Here is a 21,769-nt window from a genome sequence, read left to right on the forward strand (position 1 = left end):
TGTTTGTGAAGGGAAATTGTTTTCCAGTCATTTGTTGTAGGGCACGAGAAAGGAGTAAATATTCTTAGTTGACAACGGGTGTTAAGACTATGATGCACTGTATGAGATGAGACGGTGAAGAGGAAGCCTTCAAAACTCACGCAATATATTTAGCGTACAGAGTGTACATTATGTTGAGGATATACACAAGTCTCCAATAATAATGTAAATAAAACAGAGCCGAGTGACCGATTATGACCCTTTTTCTAGTGTCTGAGAAAAATATCCAAACCCCGCTGAGCATTTCAGTGATGTAAACTGTTGCAGCAGATTCCACAAAATGTCTAAAAATAACCCTGTAAAGATGTCAACCTGAAGAGGATTTAGTTTGCATAACACCTACTCAAGGCTTCTGAGTCTCTCTCTCTCTCTCGCTCTCTCTCTCTCTCTCTCTCTCTCTCTCTCTCTCTCTCTCTCTCTCTCTCTCTCTCTCTCTCTCTCTCTATACAAACACAAAAGCTTTTGCGTGCGAGGCAGCAGATCATTTCAGATGTTTTACAAAGGATTATGTTGCTGAGAGCGCAAAGATCACTGAGTGGCTTCAGAGTCTGGGAAGTATTCAAAGGTTCAAAATAGAAACTGAATTTCATGTTGATTCCAGGCATTCCTTCATGCTATTTGTGGCAGCTGTGTGTTTATTATCGTTGTACAATACATCCCACCTCAAAATATTTCATGAGCCACTAATTATATTTTGACAGCTCTGTTTTGAAACTATGGTCTCAGTATTTGACTGGAGCATTGTGGTTTTGCACAAACATGTGCGTGTTCTTAGTCATCGTCAGTTTGTTTCTTCGTGTATACTTGGCTCCACATGTTTCTTCATGTATATCTGGTCCCGCCCTATGCACTCTTTCACCTGTCAGTACCTATTCTATGGAAGACTCTGTCGTAAGTTCTTTCCACTTTATTATGCTTAAATATAGGTGATGTGTGAGACACAAATTTAAAGATGACAGCTAACAAAGTTCAAGTTCTCTCATGTCTCTTGATATAAGAAGCAGCAATACAAAAAGGAATGCAAACAGGCCCCCGCCTGTTGCTGGTTTGGGAAGTTTCTATTTTGGTCTTGTCACTGCGTTAAAACGAATGAGCTGCCAAGTTAACGGGATGAACAAGTGTATTGAAAAAGCAGTAAACATATCAAGCAAGAGATGTTATCTACAGGTGGAGAAGGATGGAAATGTACTTTTTCCTGCATTTTCCTTATCACTTCCTCATCACTACAGAAACCAGATTCATACTGTCAAAGACTCATAATAAGAAACACAGTCATATTTTCTGTCTATACTTTGTTGTGCAATTAACTCTCATTTATCAAATAATATGCATACGTTTTCTTTTTCATTCAGTTTCATGCAGCATATATTTTCCTGCTCTATCACTCTATACTTTTCATCTTGTCTTACTTGGTCAACTGTTGTTTTTTGTATCTCCTGCCATATTGTCATATTTCAATGATACATCTTTTTCATATGGTCTATATTGCAATCAGCCACGTTACCCAGCTTCTCCGTTCTTAAATACACTGCTTTGTCTGTAGTTTTATTTATACCAGCTATATATTAGTGAAATAATGTCATCAGTCAAAAGCAGGGACAAACTGATGTTGAGAGTAAAAGTCAGGCTAACTAGACCGGTATACTTGGGGGGAAAAGTTAGAAAACGTCCTGATGCAGTTCCTATTTTGTTTACATATTTGCATCAGAGGCTATTCCAGTTGAAACCGTTACAGGCACCCTGGCACTAGGTTTGAGAGGCCAGGTAGCTGTTAGTTGTTTTTAGCGTTCTTCATGCAAGCCATCTGTGTGAATACACCGCCTCGCCCCTCTCTCGTGTTTCGACGAAAAAAGGGGGAATGGGAGTAAGCACTGCCGAAGACTCGGCAGCGAGGGTGGGGTTGAGATAGGGAAGAAATGGGGAAACAGTTTCCACACTGAATGGGCGTATAACGTCAAACAGCGTGAGTGATGACAGTGAATATATTTAGAAAAGGGGTCGATCTTCTCTATTTATTCTAGGAGTTCTGGGTACTGAGGTCCGTGTTGAGGCCTAGCGTGTAAGTTAGATAGAGTAAGCTGTTGCCGACAAGCAGCAGGGCTACACAACTCTTAACATCATCACACTTTAAAATAGAGAGAAATGCCGGACAAATATCTTCATCTGAGGTGTCTCAACTTTTCAGTGGTTAGTTCTCTTCTTAGAACTTAGGATCAAAACTGAAATGAGAACAATTTGACAGAAATAATTCCCGACTTTTTCCCTCGAATGCATTGTTTTAGTTTAAAAGGCACCAAACTCCAAACATATGCTTTACATTCAACACTTTTTGCAGTGTCAGTGCAACATTTTGCTGTGGGAATTATAAATGCTACCCACAGCTTTTTTTTCATTAGCTGTAGCACATTCATTCCCCCATGTCACAGTTTAGAGAGACTGTAACCCAGAGAGAAATATAAAATGAAATCCGTGTGATGATATATATATATATACAGTATATACATATACATATACATATACTTGTACATGTTTGCACCCCTCTCAACAACGGCAAGATTCTTTAATGTCACCATGCAATCACATTGGTAAATTATTTGAATTGTATTATTCACTGTTTTGTATCCATGAACTGACATACATGTACATAAATAAGTAAACGGAGTACTTCCATATCATTTAATAGCCAGTCAATGATTAGCTATCAAGTTTCATTTTAAAGGTGTGCTGTTACACATTATGTTGTGTACTAGAGGTTCATCATCACCTGCAAATAACCCTAAGTCTGTCTTCAGTCTCGATATATTTCTGTTGCCATCTCTTTCCGTAACCAAAGCCTCAGAACACGACACCACATAAATAAAATAAAGCTGTAAACAAGCAAAGGCAAGTTCTCTCTTTACTTCCTGTGTATAACTTATGTTGCAATGGCAAATTCCGTCAAATTCAATCACATGAGATAAAGAGGTTCATAAAGGAAGCTTGAGCCATATGCAAGGTAACACGGCGGATCTTTTAACCCCGAGTGAGTGCCTTGTGTAAACTGAAAGAGGATATTATATATTTATAAATTATGTTCAAACAAATTAAATTGCATTTCTTCGACATTAGTTTGCTCCACACCCCTGCGTTATTAAAGACATCACCGGATCTTTTCAGCATTTTCTGGGATCCAGTATAAAGTTGAACCGTTGTTAAACTCTTGAAACTGCTGAACAATTTGCTCTTACTTCCCTCTCTGATCAGGGTGCCATATATCCAGCTACCAGAGTAAATAATGTAACAAATCTGAAGCAGACAGTGTAAACATTGTGACATGTTCTCAAGGCTCTCTGGCAAACTACAAAGAGGGGAAAGAGATGGCCTGATGTGATGTGATAGAAACTCCATCTCTTGAGTGGAGCAAAAGAAAGTCTGGTTTTGAATGTGGACTGTGTGTATCCCAGTAGCTTTACTGCTGCTTTTGAGTGCGTTTCTTTTCCTTGTTACAAACAAGTTCATATTCCAGCACGACTACTTACCAGAAATCACAGTCTCGTGAGGCCATACTCTGCTGCCCTGTGCCTAAGCAGTTAAGGCTGCTTTCGTAATCGACATGTGGGATCTCGATGGAAGTTCTTATAGCATCAGCATTTGAATCACACTGTATTTAAAGTCTCTGTTTTTCATGTTTTACACACTGACCACTTCAGCGGTCTCAGTGAAACATCATCTCAAGCTTATAGTGACACAAAACCTGGATTGGGATATTTTAAAGTCATGTTACAGAACAGAATCGTCAGAATTCGTAAATGATTCATTCAGTCATTTAATGTACATACAAACCAAAAGGTCCTGACACTTTGTGTGTATCAGCCAAAATTGCTATTTACACCTTAAAAACAGAAGCCTGGCCAGCCCCAACTGTGCTCAACTTGTTTGCCTGCCTTCAGGCTTCCGGGCCTCATTCGTGCGACACGGAAGAAAAATCTGTGTGATGGGATCCCCTTGAGGTAAAATATGCTGAGATAATATCACTGTTACTACGTCTGCAGGACCTGTTTGGGTTATTTTCAAATGAGAGAAAAGAAGACGGGGGAAAAAATGCTCTCAGCGATGACAACAAAGGGCCCTGCGTGCAAATGAAAGGAGGAACTCCCTTTAGGTGAGTGCCTGTAAAAGGTTGGCTTTGCACGAAAGCAACACAGGTTTACCAGCACACACCTTATTTACACCTACTCAGATCGAAGTCAATCAGAGGGCAAATGCTACCTTGTCAAGAAGATTTAATGTACTGTGGTACAATAATCATAATCTTTTTCTTCCCATTTATTTTAGTGTTTGGTTGCCATATATTTGTTGCTTTTGTTACTAGGGTTGTCTTTCCTAATTTGATTGCCTTGGCTCTATAAAACATCCCAACGCAAGGTAGATGTTAAAAACATTTACTCTCAAAGATTAAGCTACTGACCAGTAACTCCACTCCAGAATGTGTTCGTTCTCGTGTACAACAGCAGGCCTTTGTCTGTGTTCGCAGCATGATTTTGTAATCCATGTTCCACAACGACAAAAGTACATTTTGAATGTAAATGAATGAGGCTGTGAATGAATGTGGTATGTTTTGTGCTTAAAGCGAAATAAAACCAACGTCTGTTTCAACGTCTGTTTATGGAATCGTCGGATTCCATAAACAGATCTCCCTGGTGGTCTGAGTGTGTGTGTGTGTGTGTGTGTGTGTGTGTGGATTTGTCCCTGCATGTGTTTGTGTCTTTCTTTGCGAATGGTGGTTGTAGCATGTGTGTGTTTAAGAGGCAAGAAAGACAGAAAACCAGCGTTCGCGTGGAGGAAAGCCAAGCTCTTATGGATGGCGACGCTGCTCAGCAGAGCCAAATGCAGTCTGACAGCTGAGTTTAATGATATTTATTTCCAAGCCACACGCTTCCAGACCTGTTCTGGATCTGTTCTTTCAGCTGGACCTCAGCTCAGCACAATGCCTCAAGCCTGGTGTGAGTTTACTTGTAATGTCTGTGAACGGGGAATGTTTACAGCATGTTTGATGAGTGTGTGTATGAAGTAGTGTGTGGGCGTGCGTCGCCATCGGTATGTGTACCGACTGTCTCTGTAAGAGTGTGATTGCACACATGCTGACAACAGTAATGGATCTTTTATGACAGTTTGGATACACACAAACCCTCCAAAAGGTGAATAAGCCTGTTCCTATACCTGCCATGCCAAGATGGTTAACAATCTGGGCTGCAGTCCAAACATCTCTGTTCCTTCAGCTCCACCGCAGAGCTGCATCAGGTCTTCACTCTGTTCGGCATCAGCTCAAGACCAGGTCTCACAGACTCGAGCTGCAACATCGGTCACTGTTTTCTCTATTTTACTGAATCTAACTCATGTACAATAAAAGGATGGAGAGAATTCTTCAACACGTTTTAATTGTTTTTTCATGTCAGCACATACTGGCAATTTTTCATTCCGTCTGGAGACGAAGACAAGCTTTTGCAAGTTATGGGAATACTTTCCAAAGATGACTTACTTCAGTGACTGTAAACCTTCAGATGGTGTGCAATAGCACCATTACCTCATGTCGTACGGCATTTTATGGTCTGATTTGTAAGCACAAGTTTAAATATACTGCGTTAACTATCAGTGGAACAAAGGCAATTATAGTTTATGCCATTGCATATAAAACAATAAATGTCAGGTGTTTTTAGGTGTTTATTAAGGTTGACTTTTACTTTTGATAAAGTATGTTGTCTTTGGTTATGCTTAACCTTAATATTTTGTTAGTGAGATCTACAACAGTTATAATATCAGAAACACACAATGCGATGTGCTTTTGTTCTTTAACACCTAATCTGTCACCATGTTACTTTTCAGACATTTAGAAAAATCTCCACATTCCATGTTGTCTGCGGGATTTCTTTAAGGTACAAGAGAGATTGTTTTATACTTTATTGCTTTTAAGTAAGGTGTAATTGTGTGTCTCACAATTTTGAGAGATGCAACTGCTAGCAATGCTGCCAGTGTGATGTATTGACGTTGTCATTTCAACCACTGTGTGATTTGTGATGCTCACAATTACTTTTTTTCATTTAAATATCAGATTATTGTAACAGGCCCTTTTCCACAGCCGACACTTTGACGTATCATAGTAAAAGAAGCACAGGTATCATTAATAACATGAACATGACAGTGTGACAGTGAGCCAGCATCAGGAACCTAATGGTCGGGTTATGCTAGAAAAGTACTAGTTTATTTTCAACCGTGCTTTTCGTAATTTGACGTGTTAAAATGTCTTCTGTTAAAAAGGTGTGTAGCGCACTGCTTGTTGAGTCTCCACATACCAGAGTGTATTATAGAAGTGTGCTAACATTTCTCTGAAACTGAAAAATAGGAGTGAAGCTTAAGAATGGAAATAGTTATAGATGAATTACCTCAGAATGATAAGCCTTTGTAAATTCGTATTAGCGATACATTTGTCTAATCAACCAGGTGTCGTTCTATCTGAAGACTCAAACACAACAACTAACATTTGCAAGAGAGTCATCTATTGCATATTAGTATGACGAAAAGGGCGGGGGGAGGAGAGAGGTGATTATCTTTCAGTTTGATGAAGTTGCCTTTACAGTATGGGCCAACTGAGTAGTCTTTTTAGCATTGTTTAGAGTTAAACATCTATTATCAGCAGTATTTTTTATCAGCTTCGATAACCAAGTTTCAGTTGTTAGTCAGCACACCTTCTTTATCTTCGTCATAATCTTTGGAAATCTATGTTTGACTTTCAGATGGCAAATGTCATTTAAAAGAATGCCACTAGTCTAGACCTGACAGACAGAGAGAAGTCACGTTACTCATGTTGAGCAATATTCAGAATTTGTAATGCAGCACCTTCACACCTAATAGTAGCTTAATACAAATAAATAAGTAATGGCTGTATTCCTGCCCACACAGAAATCCTTTCAGTCTGGGTTTTAGTACAACACATTCCAAAGTTAGTAGTTGTTCCTTCTACAATATAAATGTGAAATTTAAAATGTAAATCAGGATAAAGGAGTCATCAAAAAAAACAATTCTAAAGAACTGAGGAATAACCCATAAAATGAATGCGGGACACATCTGTAAGAGCCACATGCCTCTGCTTACCAAGATATGAATTCTTTCAATCTCCAGCACAGCAAGTGTGTGACTTGGTGTGTGGTATGTTCACAATGAGGATAATGTAAACTGTGCTTGAAATATGATCTCTGCTGTTGTACTCTTCACAGGTTCAGAGATCTGAGAGAGATTAAAGCCGCATGCGCGGCGTTTGAAGTCGTCAGCAGTGATTGCTGACTTTTAAAAGCTGGTTTCACCATATAGTTGTGAATGCTAATTAATAATTCCCTCAATTTTATGTGAGCTATACCTGAGGCCAAGGCAACAGCTCATGTGTTTTTATTTCCTGCAGTTTACTAGCAGTTGCCAAGGTCAATTCAATAGGCTGTCTGGGCATGGCTTTCAAGGAATCTTGCAAGGACAATCAGTCCATGCCAGTAAAGGTGCGTGAGAGACTCTGCTCCACCCCATTTCATAAATCATTCCTCATCTATCTGATCAGTTACATCAGCTAAAGCAACACAAATCAAGATGTCGATGTATAAACATTTAAGATTATGACTGGTGAACATGAGTGATTGAAAAGGAGCCAAGTCTATGCATTATTTATGTCGGTAAGGCTCAAACCAGATGAGGGAATGGGAATCTGAATTGTATCCAGAATCTGGTCAGCTAGTAGAAATGTCAAGTGTTTTCTGACCTTGTCAGATTCCCTGAATTCAACTTCAGGGAACTTTGGCATGCAAATTTGGCACTAGTAGCAAACTTTCTTGACAGTGCTGAACTTTGAGGGAAATGAGAGCTGAGGAGTCCAAAACAGAGAAAGCTATCATATTCATTAGCTGTGTTGCACATCTTTTTTATTCAACCCTCCTCTGCCGGAGTACAAAGTGCTCCACAACAGAGGAATGGTTTACAAACAGTTAGGAGGCAGGAGTTGATGGTACAGATAACTGTCTTGCTAAGCCCCTTTCACACATGCACTGCAACCCTTAACTTATCGTGACATTACCCGGAGGGGCCGTATGCGAGAACGCAAATGGCTCAATCATTCGTACGGCACATTAAACAGACTTCACCTTGCCATCTCCCAAGTACAAAGTCTGTGTAATGTGCGATTGAGCCCACGTGTGTATAGGGAAGTTCATTGTCCAGAGAATTCACAGAGAGCGAGTTGGCGTGTTCATGATGTTTCATATATCATACATATGGCACCAAACCTGAAGAAAACAAACATCCGAGTTTGAAGAAGAAGGGCCATTCAGCCAAAGAAAGTGTCTCACTGGAGAGACGACGAGCTTCGTGAACTTCCATTGGTAGGGCCAACGCAAAAATCATCAAAGTCAAGGAATGGCATGAGACTCTGTTCTTTATGACCAAATTATGAACCGGCTACGTGACCACGGTGTGACTCGCATCGTTACCTGCCTCCTGCACGCTCTTGTCAAAGTTAGTATTGTCAATAGGTTAGAATGCATCTGACACAATCTCCTGCTGTGTGTTACATATGTGAAAGGAAAACTCCATAGCCGTTTTCTCACAACTCCGAACAATGTCCGGACCTGATTCTCAGGACATTGTCCGGTGTTGTGAGAAAAAGGCTATAGTAAGCTAGCTAGAAGGAAGCGCCACTGTGACTGTTGAGCGCTAGCATGTTCCCAGGTGGTTCGATTATTAGAAGTTAAAAATACAGTACATTATTCTAGCACATGTTAAAGTGCACATATGATGACCAAAAATATTGTCAAACAAACACAGCGACATCATGGCAGACTAAACTCTTCCTCTGCCTAACGACATAGTCTACGGAAAGTAAATCTGTTTTATAGGCTTTATGCCAAAAAACTGTCATTTTTAGACCAAACCTTTACACTCACTGAATCAGTTATCTTCAACGGGAATCTCACAGCCCACTGCGATGACTCACCAGCTGTTGTTGCTAAACAGGGAAGTTCAGGTTTCTGCGACACTCTGCAAGAGACTGGGTACATCTTTCTCAGGAAACTGGCAGTGGGACAACTTGTGAAAGGATGTTGTCTTTACTACGCCCAGTGTTTGTCAGGTCTGAGGAGGGAAGGTGGGTTATGATGAGGTCGAAGGAGGTAAATAGTCATTTCTATTTCAGTCTCTTTGAAGGACGGAGTCATCTGTCCTTTGGGGGTCTGCGGACTGACTCCTTCCTTTGACTCAGACTGTGAATCGAGAGATGAAGCGCAAACCGTCAAGGGGGAGAAGAAAACAAATCCTACTTTTGTGATGTTTAATTTCATTGCAATATATTTGGATCTTGCGAATATTAACTAAAAATATAATTTACCTGTCCTTAACATTAAAGTTCTGTTTGTTTGCATCTTTGCCACCACATTTGTCAGTACACCTGTAACCTACTTTAGTATAGAGCAACATATAAAGATGTCTCTCAAAATAAAGCAGTGCTCACTTGGTACCTAATGAAGATCTGGGAACCCCATCATGAGGCGTGAACTTGGCCCATAAACACAATGGTGGGCCGGAGTCACAGAGTCAGGCACGATGAAAGCATTTCCCGTCTATTGACCTCTTGTCATTCCAAGCCCGCCGTGCTGTGGAGCAAGATCAAAACAAAGCCTTTGTAATCTGATCTACATTCAGGATCAAACAACCACTACCAACAAAACAACAAACTATGAGGTAAAAGGGCACAAAAATAGTCTGGGTGAGGGCCGTAACACAATGCCATTGTAACCGCAGAAATAGACATGGGAGACTGGCATAATTTGCTTGCTTTCTACGTCTATTTTTTAAGTCATTCAGTCACAGGGATGATAAATTTGCTAGACGTGAAACTCAAAATAAAAATGGCAAGCAACCGTAATGCAGGAGAGCTACACAAGAAATAGCAATAAATGGTAATAATAAATCTAATACAGTACACATGTTGATCTCTGAAAAAACACTTGAGAGAGCCAACAATTTACACAGTCTATCAAGTTTCAAGAGAGCTAGAGAATAAGACTTTTGAAATAGCTCAAATTCCTCACAGCACAGCTGCAAACTGTGTCATTAAAGTTGTGGTGAGTGAAAAACCTCTAACGGATTTCTTCCTTAAATCACCCTGCAAATCATCTAAAAGTTAATGTAAGTTAATTATTAGCATGTTGGGTGTGTTTGTTGATTTATAGCCCTTTTCATGCAACGACTATGAACACTTTGGCCCCAACAAGCACTCCCCGAGTGTAGGAGGTTGTGATGTCCATTCATAAAGTCAAAAACACGGTATGACTCATTAGGTCAACTTTATAAAAACATTTTTGTAAATCCTCAGTGGCTTCTCTTTGTAAGCGAGCCATTCAGATATAATGTGGACGAAGTTGTTTCTTTCAAGAACAGAACAATGAGAGCGTAATAATGAGATCACTGAGAATGAACGGTGTTGAATAGAAGTTGTTTTTAGCTGCTATCGCATAACAACAGCTAGTATTATGTGCTAGCACATTGTTACTTCTGTTATATTCTGACTCATCGTTGGCACCTTACAACACAGTACCAGTATCCCCAGGAAAATAAGCATCAAATATCCAAACTGATTATCTTTTTGTACACAACAACAGGCGCACTAGGGTGGTGCCATCTTCCTCTAACATAGCACATAGCTTTCTAACATACACAATGACTGGTTAATTAAAGGAGAGGTTTAGAATTTTTCAAGTCTGTCTTCAAACAATAGTCAGGTGCTTACCTGAACATTAAAACTGGTTTTGCTTGCTGTAATTGTTCCTCTGGTTCAAACAGGCCATGAAGGGATCCCTTCCTGCTTCCAATGAAAGTGATGGGGGACCAAATTCAAAGCGGAATGGAGACCGAATGTGAAGTGAGTTTCAGAGGTGTTGCATTTGCATACATCCACAGAAATGCATGAGTGGGTGCAAAATTGGCCCAGGGCCCACTTTATGGGAAGAAGGGACAATGCAAGTTGAAGATGTTTCAACTTGAGCGAAACATTTGTGTTCATCCCGAGACTTGATGAAGTCTGAGATTTTATGACTTTATGAAGTCCAACAGGTCAAGAAACACAAGCAGGCAGACAATAAGACAAACAAACAACAGGGTTAGCCAGAAGAAAATAAAATAAATATGACCTCAGGTGTCTATCACAGTTTCCCGATCAACTTCCTGGTTCATATTTGACCTACTGTAATATGGTAGTTCTGCATGCAAACAGATTTCTTGAGCAATGACGGATTTCCTGACATTTCGGGTGCACACACATTCAGCGTTACTTCCAAATAAAATGGTTTAGATAGTCTGACTGATTGTGTTTATTGCCCTATTGGATTTCATTGTAGTAATGGTGTCATTTTCTCAACAAATAGTTTGAGTATAGTGTTACTATAACTGACAGAAATGATGACTGTGAGACACAAGTTGTAACACAACTACAGAAACATTGTTGTTCAGTAAGTTATTCAATAACTGGTGTTTTATACCACAGGTGTTCTGCCTACTTACACTTTGAATAGTAGGCAAAAGGTGTAAAGCAAGGCAAGTTTATTTGTACAGCACATTTCAACAACAAGGCAATTCAAAGTGCTCATAAATCCATTAAAAGCATCAAAACACAAGGCAAAAGAAAAGGAGATTTAAAAACAATTAAGAACATTGATTGAAACATTAAAAAGTCATTAAAACACTAAAAAGCTAAAAATAGAATAAAACTTGCAGTGCAGTGTAAGACATAAAATACAGTAGTGAAATGCAGGAAATTGATTAATATCCTTGAATGTGGTTCAATTAAAGGCAGCAGCAAACAGAAAAGTCTTCAATCTTGATTTAAATGATTTAAAGGAGCTGAGGGTCTCAGCAGACCTGCAGCTTTCTGGGACTTTGTTCCAGATATGTGGAGCAGAAAAACTCAACGCTGCTTCTTCATGTTTAGTTCTGACTCTGGGAACAGAAAGTAGACCGGTCCCAGATGAGCTAAGGGGTCGGGATGGTTCATAAGGTAGCAGCAGATCAGAGATGTATTTTGGCCCGAAACCATTCAGTGCTTTACAAACCAACAGCAGGATTTTAAAGTCAATTCTTTGTTGGACAAGAAGCCAGTGCAAAGACCTCAGAACTGAAAGTATAAAGCAGGTTTTTTTTGTCCTGTAACTGTAATGCTTGTAATTGCAAAAGCATGGCTGTCTAAATAGTAACTGCTCTTATGAAACTTTAATCACTGCTGTGCATGAGCACTAAATTATGTTTTATAACTGTTTCTTAAGGTGGAAAACATATAAAGATAAACACACGCTGCTAAGCAACCGTTGAAAACACGTTACGTTAACTGTAGTGTTGAACACCTTCTCATTATGATTTTGGCAACGGCTGACAGTTAAACACACCCTTGTAGCATGCGAAGCTATTTTTGGCGTGTGATTGTTATGAGTTGTATCTTTCTGTGCAACCTAAGGACAAATCAAATAAATGTCGAATAAAATCCTACGCGTTCACATTTTGAAGGAAGTCAAATATCTTGCATAAGGTTTGCATGACAGTTAAGAAAAATGGAACCATACCCAGCACCTAAGCACGGACATGAATTCAGTGGCGACAGCGAAATAGTTCCACAATAAAAGCAGCATTACTTGAATGGAAGCTGTCAGTTGGGGTGAGGCCCATATCTAAACAATCTGAGGAGAAGCAGCGAGGCACACATTTACAAATAGCCCTGACATTCCTCAGTATTATTCTTCTAAGGATTTTGAAGCTTACTTAATAAGCTAACTGATGAGTAAGACACAGTAAACAGTCATGACTAATGTCTCCATGGAAGGGAATTCTATGCTTCGGAATCGGTGTTGACATGGGTGACTCCTGTCTGGCACGCGATGTGGGCTTAAGGACATAAACAAACCTGTGTCTGGCTCCGCCCGAGGCTCACATTCACAACTTTCCTGATACAGGAACACCCCACCAGGTCCAGATAGAGACTGGTCCAATGTACGATCCATCTGATGTGGGAAATCATATACGTATCACCTTGTATTACATGCTAAGAACTAGAAACAGACAATTATGTTAGGTTAACAAGAAAGAGTCTGTTCACATGTTTCAATTGTGCATAGAGAGGGTGCAGATGCTTGATGAGCACTTGAAGACAAAAGCTTGTCTATCTCAGTGCATCATGCTTGCTCTATAAGTTTATTCATGAACACCAGAGATAACATTTCAAGTTAAAGATACGTGATACATGATTGTTTTTTCCTCCCCCTCTCTCTTCATGATAATGCCAGGCAGCCTCACGAAGCTGTTCAAATGACCTGTTTTATGGGCCGTGCCTCAGTTCAATTTTAAATGTATTTATTTGATACTAACCGAGGATTCATATTACTCTTTGGAACAATGAATGGTGAAACAATATCCTCTTTATAGCCCACGTGACATACCTTTAACAAGTGATATGTCCTGGTTTGACTATAGTCGTTATATGTGTGTTAATATGTCACCTACTAGACCGGAGATGACTCCGTATCAGCAAAAACCATGTGAAGTTTTAGATTAGAATATATGTATGCGAGAAATGCCTTGTTTTGTTTGTATATTTAAAGACTATATTTGCATTTCAGCAGCAGCCACCAATTTTGTGTAACTAAGCTGTGATCTGGTGCGTCATGTTGCCTTAATTTAGATAAGCAAATGCAGTACAGCTTCCCAGACGCATTGTGCTGAGCTCTCTGACTCAGTATTGTGGCTAATTAGACCCACTGTTATCAGCTCCGGATGTACTACACTAGGTCGAACTGCACTTTTACAGCAGCAATTTCTCTTTTACAATGCCAAAGAACTTTAGAGAATAGAGACATCTATTACATGATCAGGACTTTATCCATCAACAGATAAAAAGTCACAAGGCTTAATATCGCAATATATCTTCCTGTTTGTTTGTGTGTGTGTGTGTGTGTGAAGGGCTTCTTGTTAACTGTTTTCACAGCTGAGAGCAGCAGAGAGGCCTCTCCGCACCTCCTGACAGCTGTGTTCTGCCCAGTCACGCTATAGAGGCACAGCAGTGGTCTCCACCTCTGACTGCAGGGCCCTCTAGCGCTAGAGTTAAAGAGTCCGCTTCTTTTCTTCTGATTTGTTGATAATACCCTGACCACAAGCGAACCTAGACGGCACTAATTGCAGGATAATGTCCAAGTTACAATGATATCTTAATGGACAACTATATTAACCACATTAAGGCATTCAATGCAAAAGTGACACTCCTACTTTCTACACACTGCTTTTGATAAAGTGATTAATTTGATCCATGTTCCGTGGTTAAACCCTAGACTGCATTGTCCTCACATGGCTGCATTAGTTATATGATAAATGATCAACAATCAGCTATTAATCTTTCTGTTGAGCGATATGTCGTTTATTTAATCAAGTTACAAAGAGCAGTCGGAGAGAGAATAAGGAGGTAGAGTGAGAAGACTGCAAACCTGCATAAAAACCTAATGTCAAATAGTCAATTAAATATGGCGAGATATGGCGTCACAGCCTCTCTGAGTTACACTCTGATCTTTTTAGACTATTGATTTAGAAATGCCTGTGATATTACCAAAACCACCAGAAAGACGGGAGCCAAAACTGCCAAACTCAATCAGCCAGAAGGCTGTAGAGCGGTTTATCCATCACATAATCTATCTTGATGGATTGAAATCAACAGATGAAGAAGAAAGGGAGGAGGGTAGTACAGTCAAGTATACTGTCTTACAAACTGTTTACACCTGTATATATTTGTATTACTTATCATTATGCATATACCGTACAATTGGCATTTGCTACATTCCTGTTTACACTTGGATTCTCATTTTGCTTTTACTATACGTATATATTTAATGAGCATTCTTGGAGGGAGCCTGAGATCAAAGACTTTGCCAACGACTGTAATTGTTGTGCTTAGGATAATAAGGAACGTTAAAGAAAGAAAGCAAATGTCGTATTTATTTTGGGCTGCAGTTAAATTCCATCACCATTGTTTCCATTTTGAAACCAGGTGTGGGTAATTTGCACTTTAACAGTGCTTCTTACATAATGATGATATTATCTTAGCTGACAAAGACCATTTAATAACCAAATAGTTACGTATTTACCCATGAGGGTGCAGCGTTCACATGTCTTATAATGCATTTATGTTTAGTTAAATGCTGTATTTATTCTCTCTGACATAGTGTTAGATAATGACTTAATATTGATGATATACAGTAGCAATACATAATAGTAGATTAGTCAGTGTATTTACTTTTACAATCATTCTGTTATGGTCAGAGAGTCACAGGAGTAGCTCAATAGCTTTAAAAATATACTTTTTCAGGAAGGTTTCCTCATGACATAATGTGTAGAGAGTTGAAATTACTTGTAAACAGGTTGGATCCAACTTGCACTCCTGAACTGTCTAGTTCGGACATATACGTTATACGACATGTTATTTAGTCTTCTGGAGACATTAAGGGGTCATTTCACAAGTACTTATTTTCAGTTTCAGATTTTTGCTTTGGGAGTTTATGAAATCCTGCAGGGCCAGAGGAATTTTCACTTTGATTGCGTACTGAAAATAATCTTGTGTAAAGAATTTGACTGATGACATGGAAAATAGAGAAAAGTTGCAAATGAGTTTGCAAGGTCATGTCTGAGTGTCTATGTAAATAACCAAAGGAAGGAGTGGTTATGTGGCACTAGTAGTGAGCAGATAAACGTTGTGCAAGAGAGCAAGGCGGTCACTCAGTGGGAGGATCAAAGGTCTGATGTGGTCCGAACTGAAATGCCATAGCACACACACACAAACACACACACACACACGCACACACACACACACACACACACACCTCTACTACCACCATGGAACATTAAGTGGACGGGTTAAAGGTGCACAGAGGTTCAAATCAACGGCTTGAATGATAACATTATGATTTGTATTGGCAGAATAAACATCCCGTATTTTGTGAACAATGTTATTTATCAAAGAGTCTGCCATTCTAACCTCCTTGCTTTTAGGCTTAACATTCAAATGATTAAATCCAGATCGTGCACAGTACACTGGAAAGCCTCTGCGAACAATCGATGTAAGTAAATTCAAAATGGTCCCAGAGGTGGGATCAACCATGCCCCCTGTTGGGCAGAAGAGACAGGTGGTCCAATGTGTCTCAGCTGGAAAGAGCCGATGACTTGATGAATTTAAGTGATGTGTAAACTGACATGTTTTGGTCTATAAGACTGTTGTCTGTCAAAATTTCATAAATTATATAATATAATATACAATATGATAATAGCATGCTGTATTTAAATATTGTCAATATTGTAATATGTATTTGGCAAAGTGCAAATAATGTGGTTTATACAGATACATATTTATCAGAGTGGGAAAGATAACAATGAAGATCATCATACACTAAATCAATACATATTAAATAGTATTGGTATTAATATGTATTGATAAATGCATGAGGGAAATACTAGGAAAGGTTTTAGAATAGTTTTGCAGAAGCTAGTTGCAAGTTGCAGTGCTATAGAAAAGTCACAGTCGAGCTCATATCAAGGAATTGAGTGTGTGCTGATTTTGATTTAGTTGGTGATTCTGGTGCATTTTCATTGATGTGAAAGCATCCATTCAGGTTGTGTCACTAGAAATAAGAAATAAAATGTATATTTATGGTTTCATAAAATGAAATAAAAAATTAAAAAAACTAATACTAATAACACATTTAGTTTTAATTGCTTTGAAATATTTTCCTCTTTAAATTATTTCTGAAAATGAATTTAGGAAATTTATTTTTAAGTTTCTATCTCAAGAAATGTATCTCCAAAAATGATATAAGACAGAAAAGGGTACTATTAGACTATTTATGTAATTGTTTTGATTGGAGCTCATTAAAATAAATAGTAAAAAGTAACATTTACTGCAGCACTGGCCTGTTTAAGCCTCAAATTGTCATTTATTTCTAATTTAAACACACACACTTCATTATTTATTCAGGCCCAAAACAATTGTGTAAAACTTAGTAAAAGTTAATGGAATTTGTTTAAAACAAATCGTGGAAAGGGATCTCACCATTTACACTCGCTGAATTATATTACACTAAATGATTGCCTTCTATGGTCACAACACAAGTACACTGCACATTCTCAATATCCCAAACATTCTGCTTTGAGAACCGTTTTCCAGACAGTATATTTCATAGTAGCAATGCACCCTGTTATGAGACAAAGTCAAACCTTAGACAAGATTAACAACATTAAAACTATAACCCAGCACACAAGAGCTCCATTCATATCCTTTAGAGACAGACAAGCTTCTCACTAATCTTTATTATCACACACCAAATTAACATTCTCTAGACAAATAGATCTCAAAGTTGTTCCCACTGATGTTCAGCAGGCCATTTAATCCAGCACCGGGGTGTTTCCCCGCTGTACCAGTCTGTAGCATGTTGTTCTAACCGAGGTTGTTAAAACCACCACACTGCTGATGAAAATACATTCCCCCGGGGGCTTGCAGAGGTCTTAACATTGAAGCAGGACAGAAAGCTTTAAGTCTCATTTAATGGAAGGTCAATATTGGTTTGCAGTGTGTCCTTTTCATTTTTACACCTCAAAGAATGTAATTGCAGTGGTGCACTTAAGAATTAATGCTGCGTTATTGTGTTTCCCCATATTTTCAATCCAGTCTGGCAGAATCCTGAACTGTGGAACGTCAAGTAGCAAACGCGAGACCTAATGGACTGTATATCTCTAGGATTTGACTGTTCTGTGACTCATGAGAGCTTTGACCCGTGGTTTATTTTGTGCAGTCAGACATGATACGCAGCTTTCTGATTCTTAATTATCTTAACGACTAACTTCTAATGTGAACATCTTCTTACATTTGAGTTTTTTAGCCATGTTAGCTGTGTGGCTCTAAAGACAGCAATGTTGGTCTCTCCAACACTTTGGTCCAGACTAAAATATCGCAACAATTTAATATGATGTTCATGGTCCCCAGAGGATGAATCTTAATGACTTTGGTGCGAACCTTCCTGTAGCGACAATAGAAGGTCAATATTTTAAGTCATTCAGAAAGATATCTGAACATCTAAACGGTGGATTAGCACAAATGTTAGCACAGACGTTCATGGTGCCCACACGATGAATCCTAATGACGTTAGTGACCTCCTGACTTTTCCTGTAGCTGTGCCATGAAGTTGATATTTGTGTAAAAAACCTGCAAAACTAATGACATTCCAATCAGCCTCAGCTGCACTTTTCTTCTCGCGCTAATTAGCAAAATTAGCATGCTAACACACTGAACTACGTTAGTGAAAATGGTAAACGTTAGCCGGTGTCTCTGTGTGTTGACATTGAGGTTTTGCAGTCCAGAGTCAAGGCAGAGAGGATCTCCTGAGCCCCGTGTTTACACTGTCTGTTTCCTGTATGGCTGTTTGGGAGCCTATGAGGGAAGAAACACTGCAGTCAGAGACCACTCAAACATAAACATTGAACAATGGATGGTGGACGGGGAAGAATTTTGTCCAAAGACACAGTTTTTCAGGCTATCTGTGTGGGTGCCCTCAACTCAACTCAACCGCCGAGCTTTGCTGCAAACATACAAAGTGAGGAAAAATCATGACCTCAGATTCTTCTCTACTACTTTATCTAAATGAGCTCTGCCCTTTCCGGGTGAATTAAAGTCATTAAGAACTGTGGTGATATCCCACAGCCATATGTGGAGTGAAAGTGACGTTCATGACACAGCTCTTTGACTCTCTGGGGTAGTTTCACTAAGTTGTATGTTTATGTTAACTAATAGGCCCCATGATGTTTGCCAACTGGCATCAGCTGAAGCACTGATCGACCAACAGGCACATGAGTTCCACCTGAATGCCAGGGGGTCTATCAGACTTTGATCCGGCAGCTATCAGGGGAATCTCGCTATACTATCAAAGCACCATCCCTCCTTAGAGAATGCTTGTCTTTCTTATCTCAACAACGACCCTGCCTTTGCCTCGCACAACTGGACCCAAGCTCCTGGGTGGTCTCGGGGCTTAGCTGCGTAATAACGGTGCCTAGCTGTTCCAAGAAGACGTGGAATACAGCAAGAATGCTTCATTTCAGCCAGATAGGAATCGCCTGATAACCTTGATGGAACTGATAAGGCAAGCTGGTGTAAAGCTTGGTTTCTCAAAATGAAGTAAATCAAATGCTCGTGAGGTGAAGGCATGTGAACCAAAAAAAATCGTATGTATTACCAAGATTATAGTGATTTCATAGGTATAAGCATTAAATCCCACACATTCTTTCCATGTCCATATCTGAATTGTGTGGAAGACTGAGAGTCCCTTCCTTGAGAGGTAATGAGGAGGAGCAGTGGAGCTGGAGGGGGATGTGCAAAAACAGCTTTGAGTGGGATGTTGAATGCTATATTCCCCTCTCTTCTGCCTTTGTCCCGTGTCCCCAACCTGGACCTGGACCTGGACCTGGACTCTTTGCAGGAGTGAGAGAAGGGGGTGTGGTCTCTTCTTGTCTACCCCATTTCCTGCCTTCCACACCAGTTCTAATTGGAAATTTGGGTGGCCCTGTTTATTTACATGGTTGAAATGCGGCGAGGTTGTATTTATATTTTCATGGCGCGTTCTCAGCAGTGCTGCATTACATCGCCTTCCCTTGAGATCGCTGTGGGAGAGGGAGAAGAGTGTAGAGTAGCCCAATGTTTGAATGTATGTGTGCAGGAGGGAAGCGTGATAGAGGTCGTATGAGGTCTAATGTTCTTCAATGTGAATATGCACTTTATGATCTTAAAGGTGAGACCTTTAAATATTCTGTGTTGCCTATGTTTTTTTTAATTGGGTCTGTCTGCAGACTTAATAAAAAAGGAATAAGGCACTATAAAAAATATAGTAAAATAAAATTGACAAATTTGATTGTGTCATAAATAAGTTGAACATAACACTTTTGTCAAAATATTTACAAACAAGAAAAAAAAGGAAATTATATCATTATACTTACACTATGCATAGTGCTGAGTCATAAAACCAACATGTATGCATGTCTTACTTCAGAGCATAAATGACAGAAAGAATCTGGTCATCAACTATACTTAAGGATTCAAAGGTTTATATGTAAGTATTATGTTTTGGGTAAAATGCAATGTGGCATGCTTCTGATGTTTTGCTAAAAGACTGTATTAGTAAAAAATAAATGTAAAGGATAAAAAGTAATAAGTATGATGAGAAATCATGACTATGGTTACACCTGTCACAAGTGCAAATATGCTAAAAGTCTATGAATACACTCTGAAGGTAAGATTAAGAAATTGTGTCAATTTCTAATTCAATAATGTTAGGAAAAGGCAGTCGAACAATTACTCTATACAAGGCTATAGTTTCAGAAAATACACACCAGCCTAAGACCCTCTAACCTAAAGGTCTCTCAGGTCTCACATGTATACATGGATAACAATGATCCTGAGATGAGCCATGTCAGAGTAGAGGCAGTATGTGTTTATCCTTCAGACCGGGGCTGCTGAGTGGCGGAAGGCAGAGCTTTTTAGTCAAGCCATGGCTACAGAGAGCCCCAAACCTGAGTCTGGATAAAGTAAACATATGAGCGTGCACACACACACACACACACACACACACACTCAGAGGGTTCTCCTGTCCTCCTCCCAGCCCGTCAGCTGGAGACCACACACCCAGACCACACAGAGTCTGAGAACAGCTCGAGTCACTCTCACGCAACACAGCCCACGAGCTGTCACTCTGACCACCTCCGTCTCTCCGTCAGCACTGGTTCTGCCCGTCACTTGACACTCGGAACAAAGCAACTGTGTTTAGAAAGATGGAAATTGAAAGAAGTGGAGTCACAAACTCTTTATTTTGATAGGAAAATGTTAGGAGGAAATCCAGAGAGAGCATGATTTGATAATGTTGATGAATCCAAATCAATTGAGGGAATTCATAATAACTTTGAGTGTGTGTGTGTGTGTGTGTGTGTGTGTGTGTGTGTGTGTGTGTGTGTGTGTGTGTGTGCGTGTGTGTGTGTGTGTGTGCGTATGCATGTGTGGATGTATGATTGTATGTTGAGGCATGGGTGTTACAGAGAGTCACGTCCCTGCACCATTAAGCGTGATCAAAGGGTTTTGTGAATGCACTGATTACTGCAGTCCAACCGCCCAAATGTGTGAGCATCATGTCGTTCTTTGCATGTGGAGAATTCATATTTCCACTCTCTCCAGCTCAAGTACAGCAACCAACCAATGATACATCACTCCCTGCTGGTCATTTATTTCACTGCATACACATCCGTGCACAGCCCCCTCTGTTTCTGGTTGGTTGGTAACTTTGTATCTCTGTTGTGTGTCTCTGGAGGAAATCTCGATTATGGTGAAAATGCAGCATTTCCTACTTTGTCTAATGACGTTACAGTGTGACATCCTTTATCGCCGAAACCTCTGTGAGTTCCCAGCCAAACTAAACAAGCAGCCCTGCCCTTGCATCAGTGCCAGGTAGACCACCATATTGTTCTGCTTATCACCCTTATCTGTTTACACTGCTGTCCAGAGTCCTCCTATTGTTTTCCATTACTTTGCTGCTCCTTATCCGACAACTGTTATTGCTTTACCGACATCATAATGTATTTGGTCAAGTACGTTGTTATCTGAAGAGTCTCG

Source organism: Anarhichas minor, unplaced genomic scaffold (assembly GCF_050575085.1).
Source record: "Anarhichas minor isolate MPS153535 unplaced genomic scaffold, ASM5057508v1 ptg000024l, whole genome shotgun sequence".
Lineage (NCBI taxonomy): Eukaryota > Metazoa > Chordata > Actinopteri > Perciformes > Anarhichadidae > Anarhichas > Anarhichas minor.